The sequence below is a fragment of the Ornithodoros turicata genome, chromosome 9 (assembly GCF_037126465.1).
Source record: "Ornithodoros turicata isolate Travis chromosome 9, ASM3712646v1, whole genome shotgun sequence".
Taxonomy (NCBI): domain Eukaryota; kingdom Metazoa; phylum Arthropoda; class Arachnida; order Ixodida; family Argasidae; genus Ornithodoros; species Ornithodoros turicata.
The window spans coordinates 34,153,658-34,166,754 of record NC_088209.1 but is presented as its reverse complement, the minus strand read 5'-3'; the positions used below and the strand labels follow the sequence as shown (position 1 = coordinate 34,166,754).

At 45.1% G+C, this 13,097-nt stretch overlaps 2 protein-coding genes across 3 annotated transcripts in view; one reads left to right on the top strand and one right to left on the bottom strand.

The window, feature by feature from the left end:
* The window catches only part of LOC135368711 (T-cell activation inhibitor, mitochondrial-like), a 284,743-nt gene that overhangs the window by 126,026 nt on the left and 145,620 nt on the right, over nt 1-13,097 (bottom strand). The gene's annotated exons all lie outside the window — the stretch shown is intronic.
* LOC135368713 (tachykinin-like peptides receptor 99D) overlaps nt 1-13,097 on the top strand; it is a 244,829-nt gene that overhangs the window by 91,457 nt on the left and 140,275 nt on the right. The window contains exon 1 of one of the 2 annotated variants that reach the window (XM_064602169.1): nt 11,378-11,564. The exons of the other annotated variant lie outside the window; for it this stretch is intronic. The gene's annotated coding sequence lies outside the window, so the exon portion shown is untranslated. Of the gene's footprint in view, nt 1-11,377; nt 11,565-13,097 lie in introns of those variants that run through there. 2 annotated transcript variants of the gene reach the window in all.

Sequence of the window (13,097 nt, the reverse complement as noted above, 5' to 3'; positions counted from 1 at the left end):
GAGGCGCAACTGACGACGGCCCCAGCTCCAGCTGACGAGCTACGCGCATCCACGTGACGGAGAAGAGCGAATCAGCTTGGGGAGCGCAGCCTGATTCGTTCTTCTCCGTCACGTGCCGCGCTGTACACGGACACCGCACCCACCCCGCTACGACGCCGGATTTTCTTCAAAATGGGGCCTAAAGCAAGCGTTCCACGCTACGTGAACTTGCGAGGCAGGTTGTCATCTGCTTCAGCCAATCGAGACAGACGATTTCATAAACAGGCTTTCTGTGACTACAAGTGGCTGCCCAAGCGGCTCATGGTGGCTCGTCTCCATATGGCCGCCGAAACACTATCGTTATTGGCGGACTTTTAATGGCTACGTCACATCGTTTAAGCGATCAGGCTTTGTTTCTAGGTGGTGCTGCCGAAGAACATATTTCACTTTAAAGCCTCAGAGCAGTCGGAAAGGCTCCGTCGCCTCTCGTCTGGGAACGCCATGCCAGAAAATGCGTACAGAAAAGAAAAAAAAGAAAAAGAAAGTGTGACTTCTGCTCTTGTGAATTTCTTTGTTGTTTCTAACGGGATTATCGTGAGCGGAAAAGACTCCTCTGCTTCTGAATAATTAAAGGAAAGTGCGTGTGTACTCACAACAGGCTTAATTGTGGGAGCCGCCAGCTAGGTCTCGAAGGAGAGAATGATGACACTGACTAATTCATAATAACGACGCGCATTGCGGGAAAGGTGCACCTTGCGCAACTGCTGCTAAGGTGCATTAGCAAGAACAGGGGATAACTGGCGATGTAGTCGCTCCTTGCAACCGAGCTTCTCCAGCCGCGGGGACCGCCCTCTACCAGCCACGTGTTGACATTTGGGTAGTACCTTCGGGCGGCTCTCCTGCATTTTCCTTCGGTTAGACTTGTGTCGCTAAATGGTATCAGCTAAGGCGAAGCTTATTGCAATCGTCCAGTATACAGTCAATGCCACCTAGATACAGACGGCCTGCTTATTGCCTCCTTCGCTACGTGGACATATAAAGTCAGAATTCGTCTGCTACTGGGAATCTCCGTTCTGCGAATTCGAGAACTCTCAAATGATTGCACCTAACTTGGAACGTGTACACCTGAATATGTAGACAAAGAGTGCAACACGCTTTCCAAAAAATCAGTTTTGTGAAAGATATGGGATCGTTTCGCGCTTTATTTTCAAATTTTCCCATTTAGTACGCGTGGACTTTCAAACACTACTCGCAGACGACGGTTGTTCAACGACGTATATATTCTGATGATGAAGTGGGGAGGTTTTCCACTCTACGAGTGGAACGCTACCCCATAGCTAGGGGGTCTAATATGAGTTATTGCAAGTTGTCAATGCTGCCCCCTTATAGAAGGAGCTGCACTTTGTATATTTATTTTTAAATTTCTGCTTACAGAATCCTATAGGTGATAGCCGATGTCTTCGACATTACGGGTTGGACGAGGCGCTATGAAAATGCACTGCAGGAGAAAGCTATACCTAAACCTCTAACTTGTCAGCTTAATTCGTCCAATCCGCCGAAATGTGTCGGAGAAAAGTTAGTAGTGAAGCTAGAGGAGTCTTCCGAACTTTTCCGTTGTTTACCATTCCTACCCATTCCTTCTACCATCAGGACCGATTTTTCTGCTCAAAAGTTCTCTGTCCCTGATATGCATGTACATTCTGCTCGCCAGCTGCATTGCAAGCAGGGAAAACACATATATGAGTATGACAAACGGATTCCTGCTTTATTGGACTTCTCGTGCACGTCATGTAATTCCGAGAATTACCACAGAGAGCGCTTCGAAAATTTGGCTTTTAGTGAGGTAGCGTTCCGCACTATCAGATACACCGTTTATCGCGCCTGGTTTCAGTAACCATGAGCTCTCCGAGATGCACCAAAGACGAATATAAACTGGTAGCGAAAGCCCACCCGCGCATCGAGGAATCGTTGCTTTATCGGCTGCGGCTGAATGTGGCACGAACTCCTCTCCTCCTATTTAAGATGAATCAGCACCCATCACCTCTTTGCCCAACGCGCAACGTAGAAGCCGATGTGCCACACATCCTCATTGCCTGCCAGCGGTACGAAGATCACCGATCGAGTCTCCGGCGCCGCCTTGCTCATCTATAGGCTACCGAGAGCTTTCCCTCGCGGTGCTACTTGGCCCTACCCAGCACGCTGAAATCACGTCTGCGCTGACACGATTCCTTCGGGAATCTTAACTCCTGGGCATTCTCTGATGCGTCCTATGCGCAACGATTAGTGAAGGAGCTGTTTCTTCTGTATTTTTTCATAATTTTCTGTATCCCAGCTGTTTGTGTCTTCTTTTGTTTGCTTGAAAGCTTTAGGGAATAGCAAGCCCACACAGTGGTTAACCTTTCCCTTCTCCTTTTTTTCTTTACTTTGCATTAAACATATTCCCCCTCCCCCCTCTAGGTGAGAAATGGACATAAGTGAACATTCATAATCTCTGTGTGGTCATCACGATGCTACTCCTGCTTGGGGTCGTCAACACCCGCGATATCTGTATGCATTACGAATTGACAAGTGTGATTAAACCAACTGCTGATATGATTTACTCGACTCCGTTCTCGTCCGGCACTGTTGCCCTGCACGATTGGCATGGTTGGGCCAGGGAGACGGAAAGTTTAAGGTTGGGCTCGCGAGCCAACGGCTTTGGAATGCCTGTTTCGGAGGGAGGGGTTTGTTTCAGCTGTTCGTAATAAAACGCGAAACAAAGCGCGCGCGTGCAAACGTACCATGACGGGTTGGTTGGTTGGTTGGTATTAAGAAAAAATAAAATGGAGATTTTGGCTTCACTAGTGTGAGGCCCGCAATTCCACATCACTGGCCCGTAACTCCACATCACTGGCGGGTAATCCACCATGACGGGTAATTACGAAACGTTGTGGTGGATGTGGCGATTAAACGCAGAATGAGAAACGCAATACAAGCCACACAACGCCCATTTGCCAACTTAAACTTCTTCAACTGCTATCATTCAATCGGCTAATTATGCGCTGCTTATTCTTCATACCGCTGACGTAATCTCTCAAGTCATATTTGTTTACAATCGTAGTAGTCCGCGCAACGGATAGACGGCGCCTGCGACCTCTCTGCACTGCCGCACTTCTGGAGAAGCAGAGGGAAGTGAAAAGCGTACAAATGCGTATGTACACTTTTTAGTGTCTTTTTAAGCTACGAAAGCATCTGCTGCGTCAGTCACATTAGCGTGATGCTCATTAGTGACTTCCCTGATGCGACGCCTTCACTCATAGATTAAACAGCGCTCGCTCGAACCACAAAGATTGGCAAAAAGAAGAAGAAAAAAGGAATAACTAAGCGTAAATCAATTTATCAAACTTAATGGGCCCTTAGAACTTAAGTCGTAATCCTTCGAGATCTTTAAAGAAGCGTTGCTCCGTAAAATGACCGTCTTTCGTAAGCTTTATTTGCTTATCATTTCCGCAGCGCGACGGCAAAACTTCGCGGACTCTGGGCTGGGCTTCTCCCGCCCCCAGAAACCTTCGAATGTATTTTTTCCTCTTCGGTAAGTACCCGTCTTTTGTTTTGTTTTTCTTCCGTGGAAAAAGAAAATATCCTGCCATTATAGAGTAGTAGGGATCGGTTCTTTGCTGTCCCAGCAGCCATTAATTGTGCAACATAAGCTGACTGACTCTCGCCGTAGTAGTTCCCTAATCGCTTTATATTTCTTGTTTTGTTTCGGGAATTAACTCGCAAAGCAGTAAAGCGTATTTGTATGTATGCAGAGTCATCGTCCACGCGCCCTTAAACCGGTTAACGTGTACATATTTAAATTACATTCGTGTGCCGAACGACGGAGCTACGGAGTTGTAGCTGGACGTTTCTCTGACACCCTTTTTTTTTTTCTGATTGTCGTTGCTGCCGGTAATTGCTTCGGCGTTCCTCTCATTAATGCGATGATCAACAAATGAATAAGATTACGACGAAGGGTTTCTGCAGAGAACGTCAGAAATCGACGTATGCGCTTACGTATAATAAATTACATATTTTTAATATCTTAAGAAATTCTAAATAACAAAGGAAGATAACCTAGGACAGAAAAACACAGGAGAGTCTACGAAATAGGAAGCGAACACATTTACGCAAAATGTGTGATAAACACCCAAAGAATTGAATAGCAAATCGACCTTGCGTCTGACTTGCCTTTCCCCGTTCTATTATTATCTTTCCTCTTCGAATAAACATATATCCCACCCATAATACACGCTCTTACAGGCAAACGCAACGGTCTTTTCTATACATTATCACACGTTGGTGAAAACGAAGGAGCAATCGATACTTCTCATAGTTTTACACTGAAGACATAGTTACTGTTCAGGTCGCTGACTGTATTCTTCATTTTCCTATGTAGTATCCCATTTCGTTAAGAAAACTCTACACCTTTGCGGATAGCAATTTGAAAACCGAAGCAAATAGTTACGTACACGAAGCGAATTCGAAGCGAGTAGTAGAACGTGGCAAAGTAGAACTGAACGAAACACATATGCGGCACATGCTACACAGGTACGCAGCATATATTCAGATATATAACACATACAAGTGATATGCGACGCGGATATCCGTATGAAACAGCACCCACTTCGTTTTTGTGCCCACTCTTTTGGCGTTTCTGGGCTTGCCAGTGCATATCGCAACTATTTCAAAATATTCGGTTTAGAAGAGACATCGCTTCGAATAGAAATTCGAAAAACGAATTCATTATTCGATTTGGAATTCGAATCGAATAACCATTATTAGCTTCGGCATCCGAAAAATCTGCATATCCGCGCACAACCCTGTAGAAAACGGGCCACGGTTGTATTTTTGTCTTCTTTTTTTTTTCAAGAAGAAGAGAAGTAATTTAAACTTGCTTCTTGCTCTTTGTCCACCATGTAGAACGCTAGAGGTCCCTTGGAGCGTCATCGTCGTTTCGGTGCAGCGTCAGCGAAGGTATCAGTAGTTTGCGTCTTTGTCCGTGATAAAAGGGATAAAATACCCCAGTGCACCCCTTATAACCCTTATAAATATCCCTTTTTCGCCCTTCGTCCTTCCTAGAGCTACTTCGCAGTGAGAGCACTGTACTGCACTTACTATATTTTCTCGCAACTTTCTCCAGGTCGCGTGAAAGGAAATGGCTGTTCTTTTTTCGACAACGACGCCAACACCCACGTCGCCAAACGGAAGCCACGCAAAACAAAACAGCCTCAGCAAACACCACAACACAGTACACCGGATGCCGCGTAGGCGAAATGTGCGCTCAGAATTGCAGTGCGCGATCCCCTTGGGGTGCGGAGTGTGTGTATTCTGCGGATCTTTTTCTTCTTACCTTTTTGTCGAAAAAGCGCCCCAACTTTTATCCTTTACACAGAGCGCTGTGGGCGGTTACTCCTCTATCCGCGCGCTGTATGCTGGAAATCGCCCGCTACAACGTTACTGGCTTGATCGCTTTGTCCGGGTATTTGCATATAAGAGAAGCTCGCGGCTATCGACTAACATTGCGAGCGGAAACATCAGAACGTACGAGTTTCCGTTGCAGCTAATGGGTTACGATTCTAATTCCTCGAAGAATCGTGCTTCCTTTGCCAGTGTATTTTCCCTTTTGTCTTTCTTTTGTGCTTCATTTCACGCGATTTCATTACAACGGAATTTCGCAATAGGTAGGGGGAAAAATACATATATATATCGAACACGTCAGGCGAGAACTCTCTTTTCTGTGAAATTCGTCACGTGATCGATACCGTCAAACAGAAATGCTGCCTTTGCTTCAACTTTCAGTTTGCTTGCTACAGAGTTCACAAACTCATTATTTGGGGATTTACGCTAGAGGGAGTTAAGAACTAACACCTTGTGACATATTTTTTTTCTTTCTTTCACGTGGACATTGAATTGAGGATTGCTCATTCGTAATCCTTACATAACAGCGCTGCGATCCTGCGTCCAAATCGTTCGATGTCGGGGGCACTCAGACAGGGGCCACTTTTTGTAACAACAACGCTTCACTGCATGATGATTCCAAAGATGTGACAAGGTATTTCGCGAAAGCGAAACAACAGGATTATGCGCAGGAAAGAGCAGAATGAAAGAAGTCTGCTGTGTCACAGCAGCGCGTACGTGCACGGACGTAATTCTGCAGAATATTATGGAAGTATTGATCTTGAAGCGAAACAAAGCATTAAAATCTATGTGTCGTCGACCTCCGCCGAGTCATGAGGTAGAGACACTAGCAATCTGCCTCATTATCAGCGAGCTACATTATAATGAACATCATCTAGCCGCATAGGTGCGTATACCCAGTCATTAAACCAGTTCAATGAGCTCAGCTGTCCTCTCATTTGCTCTGCAGGCATTTACCTGCTTCGGTTGGCCCCTTAATTATTAGTCTAGGAAGTGACTCGAACTCCCACACCGGTCTGGTTGTTTGCCGAGGGTCTTACTCTGCAGAAACGTAATACCCAGTTTGATTCGAAGTTATTATAATGCATAATACTTCTGCGTATCACGGGAGTAGTGCTAATAATACTTCGATAGTCAACCCGCGGGTTACCAAGAAAGTAAAGGCAAAAATATGCACAAAGTTGCCTGGGAACATGAACAGTTGAAATATGGCAGTCATCGAAATGCCATATTTCAAATGCACAATTTTTGTATTACCTTAGGAAGTCATTCTCCACGGAGGTTTTACTTTAGGCAAGCAGTAGCTGCCTTGTTTGTGAAAGCAGGTATGGGAGACACAGGAAGATTAGCGAGTGAACCGGTGACACTCGATAGGCAGGACTTAGAATCCCTCAGCAAGTATTACATCTTCTAGAGTATTATAATACATGCAATACTTCAGTTTTGTCTGTTATAAAATAGAGATACAAATACATTCAGGTAAAGAGTATTATAATGCATAATACAAGTTCTCAAAGCTATTAGAGATATAGTATTGTAATACAAAGCACTACGATTACAGCCCACCAGTATCATTTGAACCAGTATCTCATTTACTGGACTCATCGATTAGTTGGACCTTGCTTGTTCTTTTTCATGCCTCCTGGTAATCTTGGGGTTAGTCTTTTTTTCTTCTTCTATCAATCAAGCAATCATTGGTTGGTACTAATCTTGGTCCTGTACTCTACATCGATGACTCAATGAAACACAACTCAAATCTGCCTGGTGCCTACTGCGTGCGCCCTCTATGTGTCTCTTTGCTGCACACCGGTCTTTCTATCGCTCTTAACGTTGATACTTGAAAAGTAGTCGTTACCGAAGGTATGTGAGCAACAATTGCGCATTGTCCCGTCCTTCAGTCTTGCACATCCTTTTGTTCTCATCTAATTAGCTAACAATATAAAAAAAAAAGTCGTTTCTTTTCGTTTTCAATCATGAAATCGATGGTACGGAAACGCACCTTCTCTTGGATCAAAGGCAGAATGAAAAGAAGCTATTCATCGCACCGTTCGATTGGACTACTACTATATTTACTTCACGTCCATGCCGAATCACGGACAATGCAGGATTCACCTCGTCACATTGTTACCACAAATCACGCGATACACGCAACGACGACGGGCACAATAATAACAACTGCCCCCAAAGTCAGCTTCACACACAGCGCGAATCAGAATATCGTCATGGCCTGCCACATACAGTCGACTACGCGTTGGTACTGAGATATCGCGAGACATAACGCGATTACAGAGAACGTGAATATGTTATGAACGTGTCGAGCATCGTGAATGGGTATGGATCCTTTCGTTAACGGCAGCAAGGAGAGAACCGCCATCTGTGGGACAAGACAGTGGATTTGTGCATGCGTTTCTGTTCTGCCTTATACTTTTGGTTCGTTCGTAGCAGAGGACACGTTTTTGGGGTGCACGTGCGACCGCACAACCAATATAATTTTGCGAGAACATATGTATGTACGCTAACGGCATCTGCAAATATAGCAGGTAATGAAAGACGTCTTGCACCTCTTTTGACGAGCTCAAATGTGACCAAGAGGTGACATTTGCCCCCCTTCTTCAGTGTGTGTGTTTTTGTTTTTTCGCTGCGGCGCGTTCTGCGACGAATAATATGAGCTCCTGTGAAAGAACAAGGAGTGTAGGTGATATACAGAGCGCTCGCGAGGCCTGTGTTCCTCACAGCTGTAGTTGTGGTGATGGAGGTGGAGGTGGTGGTCACGGAACTGTTTGCAGTAGTCGGCCAAACTCATGACGGGAAACGATCTTCTTGTATCTGTCTTGCTAATTGATCCTTGTATCTTGCTTCAGTAATAGTGTCCTTGAACTTTGGGGTGCACTTGCATATCTTGCAGTGTAGTGCCAAATTTCCTGTTGGAGTGGTATTATTAACCGCATAATCATGCTGTCTAAGCCTAGTATATTCAGGCATCTCCCCATTTGACCTATATACGTCTTTCGACACGCAAGTGGAATCGAATACGCAACTTGTTGAGACCACTCCACATACTTTTGTAGCGCCCAAACGTTATGCCGTATTTGATATCTGCCCATAGTTGTCCGCAAGATCCGAATGCTAAATTTTTTGCCACCAGAGGCACTACAGACTTCCCATAACCCTGGCCCTGACACAAGAAACGTAGCGAACGAAGTCAGGTGGCGCGGTAGTTCGAGTAGACGTGAACATATGCAGGGACGTGGCCTCCATTGCCAATGGCTCCTCCAAGCGCCGTTCGGACTTGGAGCAATAAAACGAGGGCACGTTCATTCTCGAGTAGTATACGATAAGACTGCGGGTCAAATCAGAGCCCCGCTTTCCCACTTTGCCGACTTGTGCTGTTTTTTTTATCGACCTCTCCTTTAATTCTGTGTCGTGGTCGTGAAGAGGTGGAAGCTTCTTCTCTCAACAATGGCCGGATAAATTGCCTGGCTGAGAGGCGAACAAAAGGCTGGGAGAACCAAGCTGACCGTTTATGTTTCGGGGCTAATATTTCCCGTGCCATTCCTTTTTTCCTTTTTTTTTTCTATGGCGGAGTGTGCCCTGGGGCGCCTCTGTGCGGGTTGGAGTTGGAGCAGGGGGTTCTTTTTAATGTCCGACGATGAAACGAAATGTGTGTTTCGGAAACTGGGGAAAATTTTTGATAGCGTCAGAACGTGACGCTAACCCACATCCTTCCTTTTCTTCCCTGTTTCACTTTTTTCCCTCCCCTCTCTACACTCCGTCTGGAATTATATTTTCTGATTCGCTTCAGCCATGACATCCTTCATGCGGCGGCCTTAATTGCATTTCCGAGAGCAGCTTAGGTGGTATTTGCTGCGACAGAGGCAGACGTAGTTTAGGGGGAGATGTACAGTTATCTGTACCTTATCGAGAGTATCAATGGAAAAGAAAGCAGCAAGTACACAGCCTCCGGTGAAACTCTACTCCGACACAACGCACTCGCCCAATGGGCCATACAGATTATTTGAGCAGGATCTAATTTATATCCTGTCTGCGTCATGATTTTGCATCAATTAAAAAAAAAGTTTGTTTTGTTTGAAACAATTGTTTTAAAGTGGCTGAACGTTCATAACGCATAATATAGTACATTATTTTAACATAATAGTATTGCAAACTAACAGGCGAAAAATGGGAGAAGTCTAGCACTCGCAAGTGAATAAGATAAGTACTTAAAGAGATTGAAACATTTATTTTACTGAAAAACAAGCTTTCGGACGGCTTTCGCACCTCATGAAGGACGGACTCCGTCCGAAAGCTTGTTTTTCAGTAAAATATATGTTTCAATCTCTTTAAATACTTATCCTTATAGTAATGCAGTGTAGGGTTCAGTTTTGTATTAATATATACAAGCTGTTATTGCAATTGCTTTGACATTTCTTGAATTCAATATCAAGAACGTTATTAGAGTATTTTGGATAAGGTGTCGTGTATATAAATAATGCACAAGTATTATTTCGTATTAAATGTTATCAGAAAGCAGCCCAGTGCTCGCATTAACTCATACATTAGCTTGCTGGCTCGAAATCCATAAGAAATGCAGTCAACCGCGCAAATTTGTGAGGTAGGTCCAAATGATCTTCCCCTTGCAACATGGAGGGACATTTGTTACAAGCGACCATTACTCATAAAACAACATTTCATAAAACAAACATTTTCAGATGGAACCCATCCAACATCCAGTCCCCCTTTTTTCTTTTTCCTTCCTTTTCGTTTTTGATTCCCCTTTTTGTTTTTTTCTTTCTCCTGCATTTTCTTTTTCCCCTTCCCCCTTTTTCCTGTCTTTCGGAATAGCAAGCCGGCTCTCTGCCTGGCTAACCTTTCCTTTAATAAACATAATAATTCCTTAATAAACATATCCCCCCCCCCCCCTAGTCGTCCTCTTCTATACCTTCTCGTCTTCTTCTTTCGCGTCGTTCCACTTCTAAAAACATTATTGTTTTGTCCACTAGAGCTCAACTCCTACTACGATTGGTAAACCGCGGAGCGGAGCCCTTTAGGATCTGAAAGAACCTATTCTTGCACCGCAAGCCAACGCACGCCGGGAAATATGCGTGCTTAATTAAGGTAGCGATGTGTTCGCTCAGCTGTCGCCCTTGCCGAATATCACTCCGAAATGGAGAGTGTGCAACTGAGAAGTGACGCAGCCGTTACTTCCTGACCCCAGAATGCCTCAAATCGGATTGCTAACTTGCGAAGCGTACGATCTTATCCTATATACAGGGTGTTTGCTCTAACGTGTCAAGAAATTATATTTATAAAGTGAGCGATAAAAGAAAAGCAAGTGGTACTTTTCTGCTATTTGAGTAAGAAACAGGCACTGCTTCAGTAGTAGCACCTGTTTCTTAGTCAAGTAGCTGAAAAGTAGCGCTCGTTTCTCATTTATCGCTCGCTTTAAATAAAATTTCTGGACACGTTAGAGCAAACACCCTGTATAGCGTGGAGGCATTTTTTATAAGCGCATGTCTAGCCGTTGTTCAATTTCCTCATAAACGTTCAGATTATCTATGAAACGGTTGTTTTTGTATCGCTGTTCTTCGCGTATTCCGTTACAGTGCAAGTGCGAGTAAGCAATCATAAATATCACTGTATTCGAAAAAAGCACGTTACAGTAAGGCACGCAAATGTAGCTGTGGGGCCTGCCAATCTAAATGTTAACGCGGAAGCTCTTTGTGTGTACAAAACTGGCCTCCAACGTGTGCCTCCAACGTTCCTTGTCTGTGTGTAAACGTGTCCGAAACAGGGGAGGCGCGCGACGGGGATAGTTTAACTGACCGGTTGCTGTGCAGCTGTGGCCCGTCAAAGACGCAGGCCCGTCGCATGCATCGTGTCTTGAGCTCGGATCGCAAATACAGAGACAATGGAACGCTGCCTCGCAAAGAAGGGGGCGGACGCGGTTCAATTCCGATTGCATTCGCTGAAAGGGATTTCATCAGACGGCACTTCTACGCATACAGTCCGCTCGTGTGAGGTGCAGCTGGTGACAATTATAAAGGTTTCACAAACGTGCCGGCAGTTCATCCTGGTTCTAATCCGCTATAACCAGCACGTGCTTGGAGTGCTTTGCCGCGTGGCGTTCTTGCTCAGCGGAGATATAAGTGAGTGTTTGGTTTTCTTCCATAGTCCGTGCTAAAGTAACTCAATCTCAGTGCTACACAACGTTAGAGATACCAGTCTGTTTTCCAACTTGCCTTAAACACTCTAAATATAATATTAGCTGCAAGTACTCCCTAGTTTACTTTTCTTGGAGTGCGTGCGGCAAGTTTCTTTTTCTTTTTTCTTTTTTACGATAAAAATCTGGGAGTTCATATTGCTTGTTCCTCCAACATTGTTGGACGAAAAGTGGACTGGCTTCGCGTTTATCCACGTCTTGATTTTTTCCTCCCATGCTTTTATGCCCCACGCATATATTTACCTTTCCTGCCAGCAGTGTCCTATATGTATGACTATATGGCATAACGTTAGCCTTACTTGCGAATACTAGTTGGTAAAAATTGTTCCCTTCCTCGAGGAGACCTCTATACACGTTGTTGTTGTTGTTTTTTTTATCTCCTCTCCGGGGCCCCCGCTTGACGCAGCAAGGTTGCTCTGCCAACGGTTGCTCGCGTTTGGGCTCACGCAACCACAGAGGCTGAAAGAACTACAAACTACGTGACCATACTTTATTTTTATTTATTTTTTTCGCAACGCATATTCCGGGAACTTCCTTCTACAGACACCGTTATTAAGACGAGCCCCTCCGGCGTAAAAATCAAGAGCCAGACACTAATTAACGTGGGGTCCATTACGTGGACAGAGAAGGCGCGGAAATCATCTATTGAAGGCGTACCTTTCACAAAGTACCCACACAATCGAGCACTGATTGAGTAACACTCTCCGAAGAAACTCGTCTGAAATATTCCCTTGGACGCTTCCAGCTCATTTCCGCTTCGTTGTCCGTCTAGCGTGCTTCATTCCGTATAGCCGTCTAACGAACTTTCATTCATATTTTGTGGTTAAGTTGCAGGCGACGTTCCCAGCAGACCTTTTGTAAGCGTCTGTTGAGTCAACGAAAGATGTGCGATACGCCTGCCCACTTCCCGTGGATTCACCGTCTCGGCTTTTACTGCGCCAGACGAGCAAGATGGTTCGAAAATGACTTCCCCCAAGAAGGCGAGGAACTGTGCAGGAACTGGGACGGGGATTTATGCGCTGAAATGCAGCAGTCCATGTGCTGAAAGTGCGACCCTTGTGAAGTACCTCACCGGCCTCGGTGGCTCAGTTGGTAGCGTGTTCACCTTCTGATCCCGAGATCGCGGGTTCGAACCCGGACGAGGACGCCAGCAACTTGGTGGCAGGGTACAAGTTGCTTACACACCCCGTCTTCCGCGAGGGACGTTAAATACGGGGTGCCGTGTGATGAGCTTTCATCGCACGTTAAAGAACCCTCAGGTGGGCAAAAGCAATCCACAGACCGACCGCTGCGGCGTCGCTCATGATGTCAGTTGTCTCGCGACGTAAACACCCAATTATTATTATTATGAAATATCTCGCTGACGGATGGTCGGGCATTTCGAGTTATTTGCAGGGTGGAAGAATGTATTTCTAACAATGTCTGGGAATGGTGACGGTTTTCTACCGCTTATTTAACG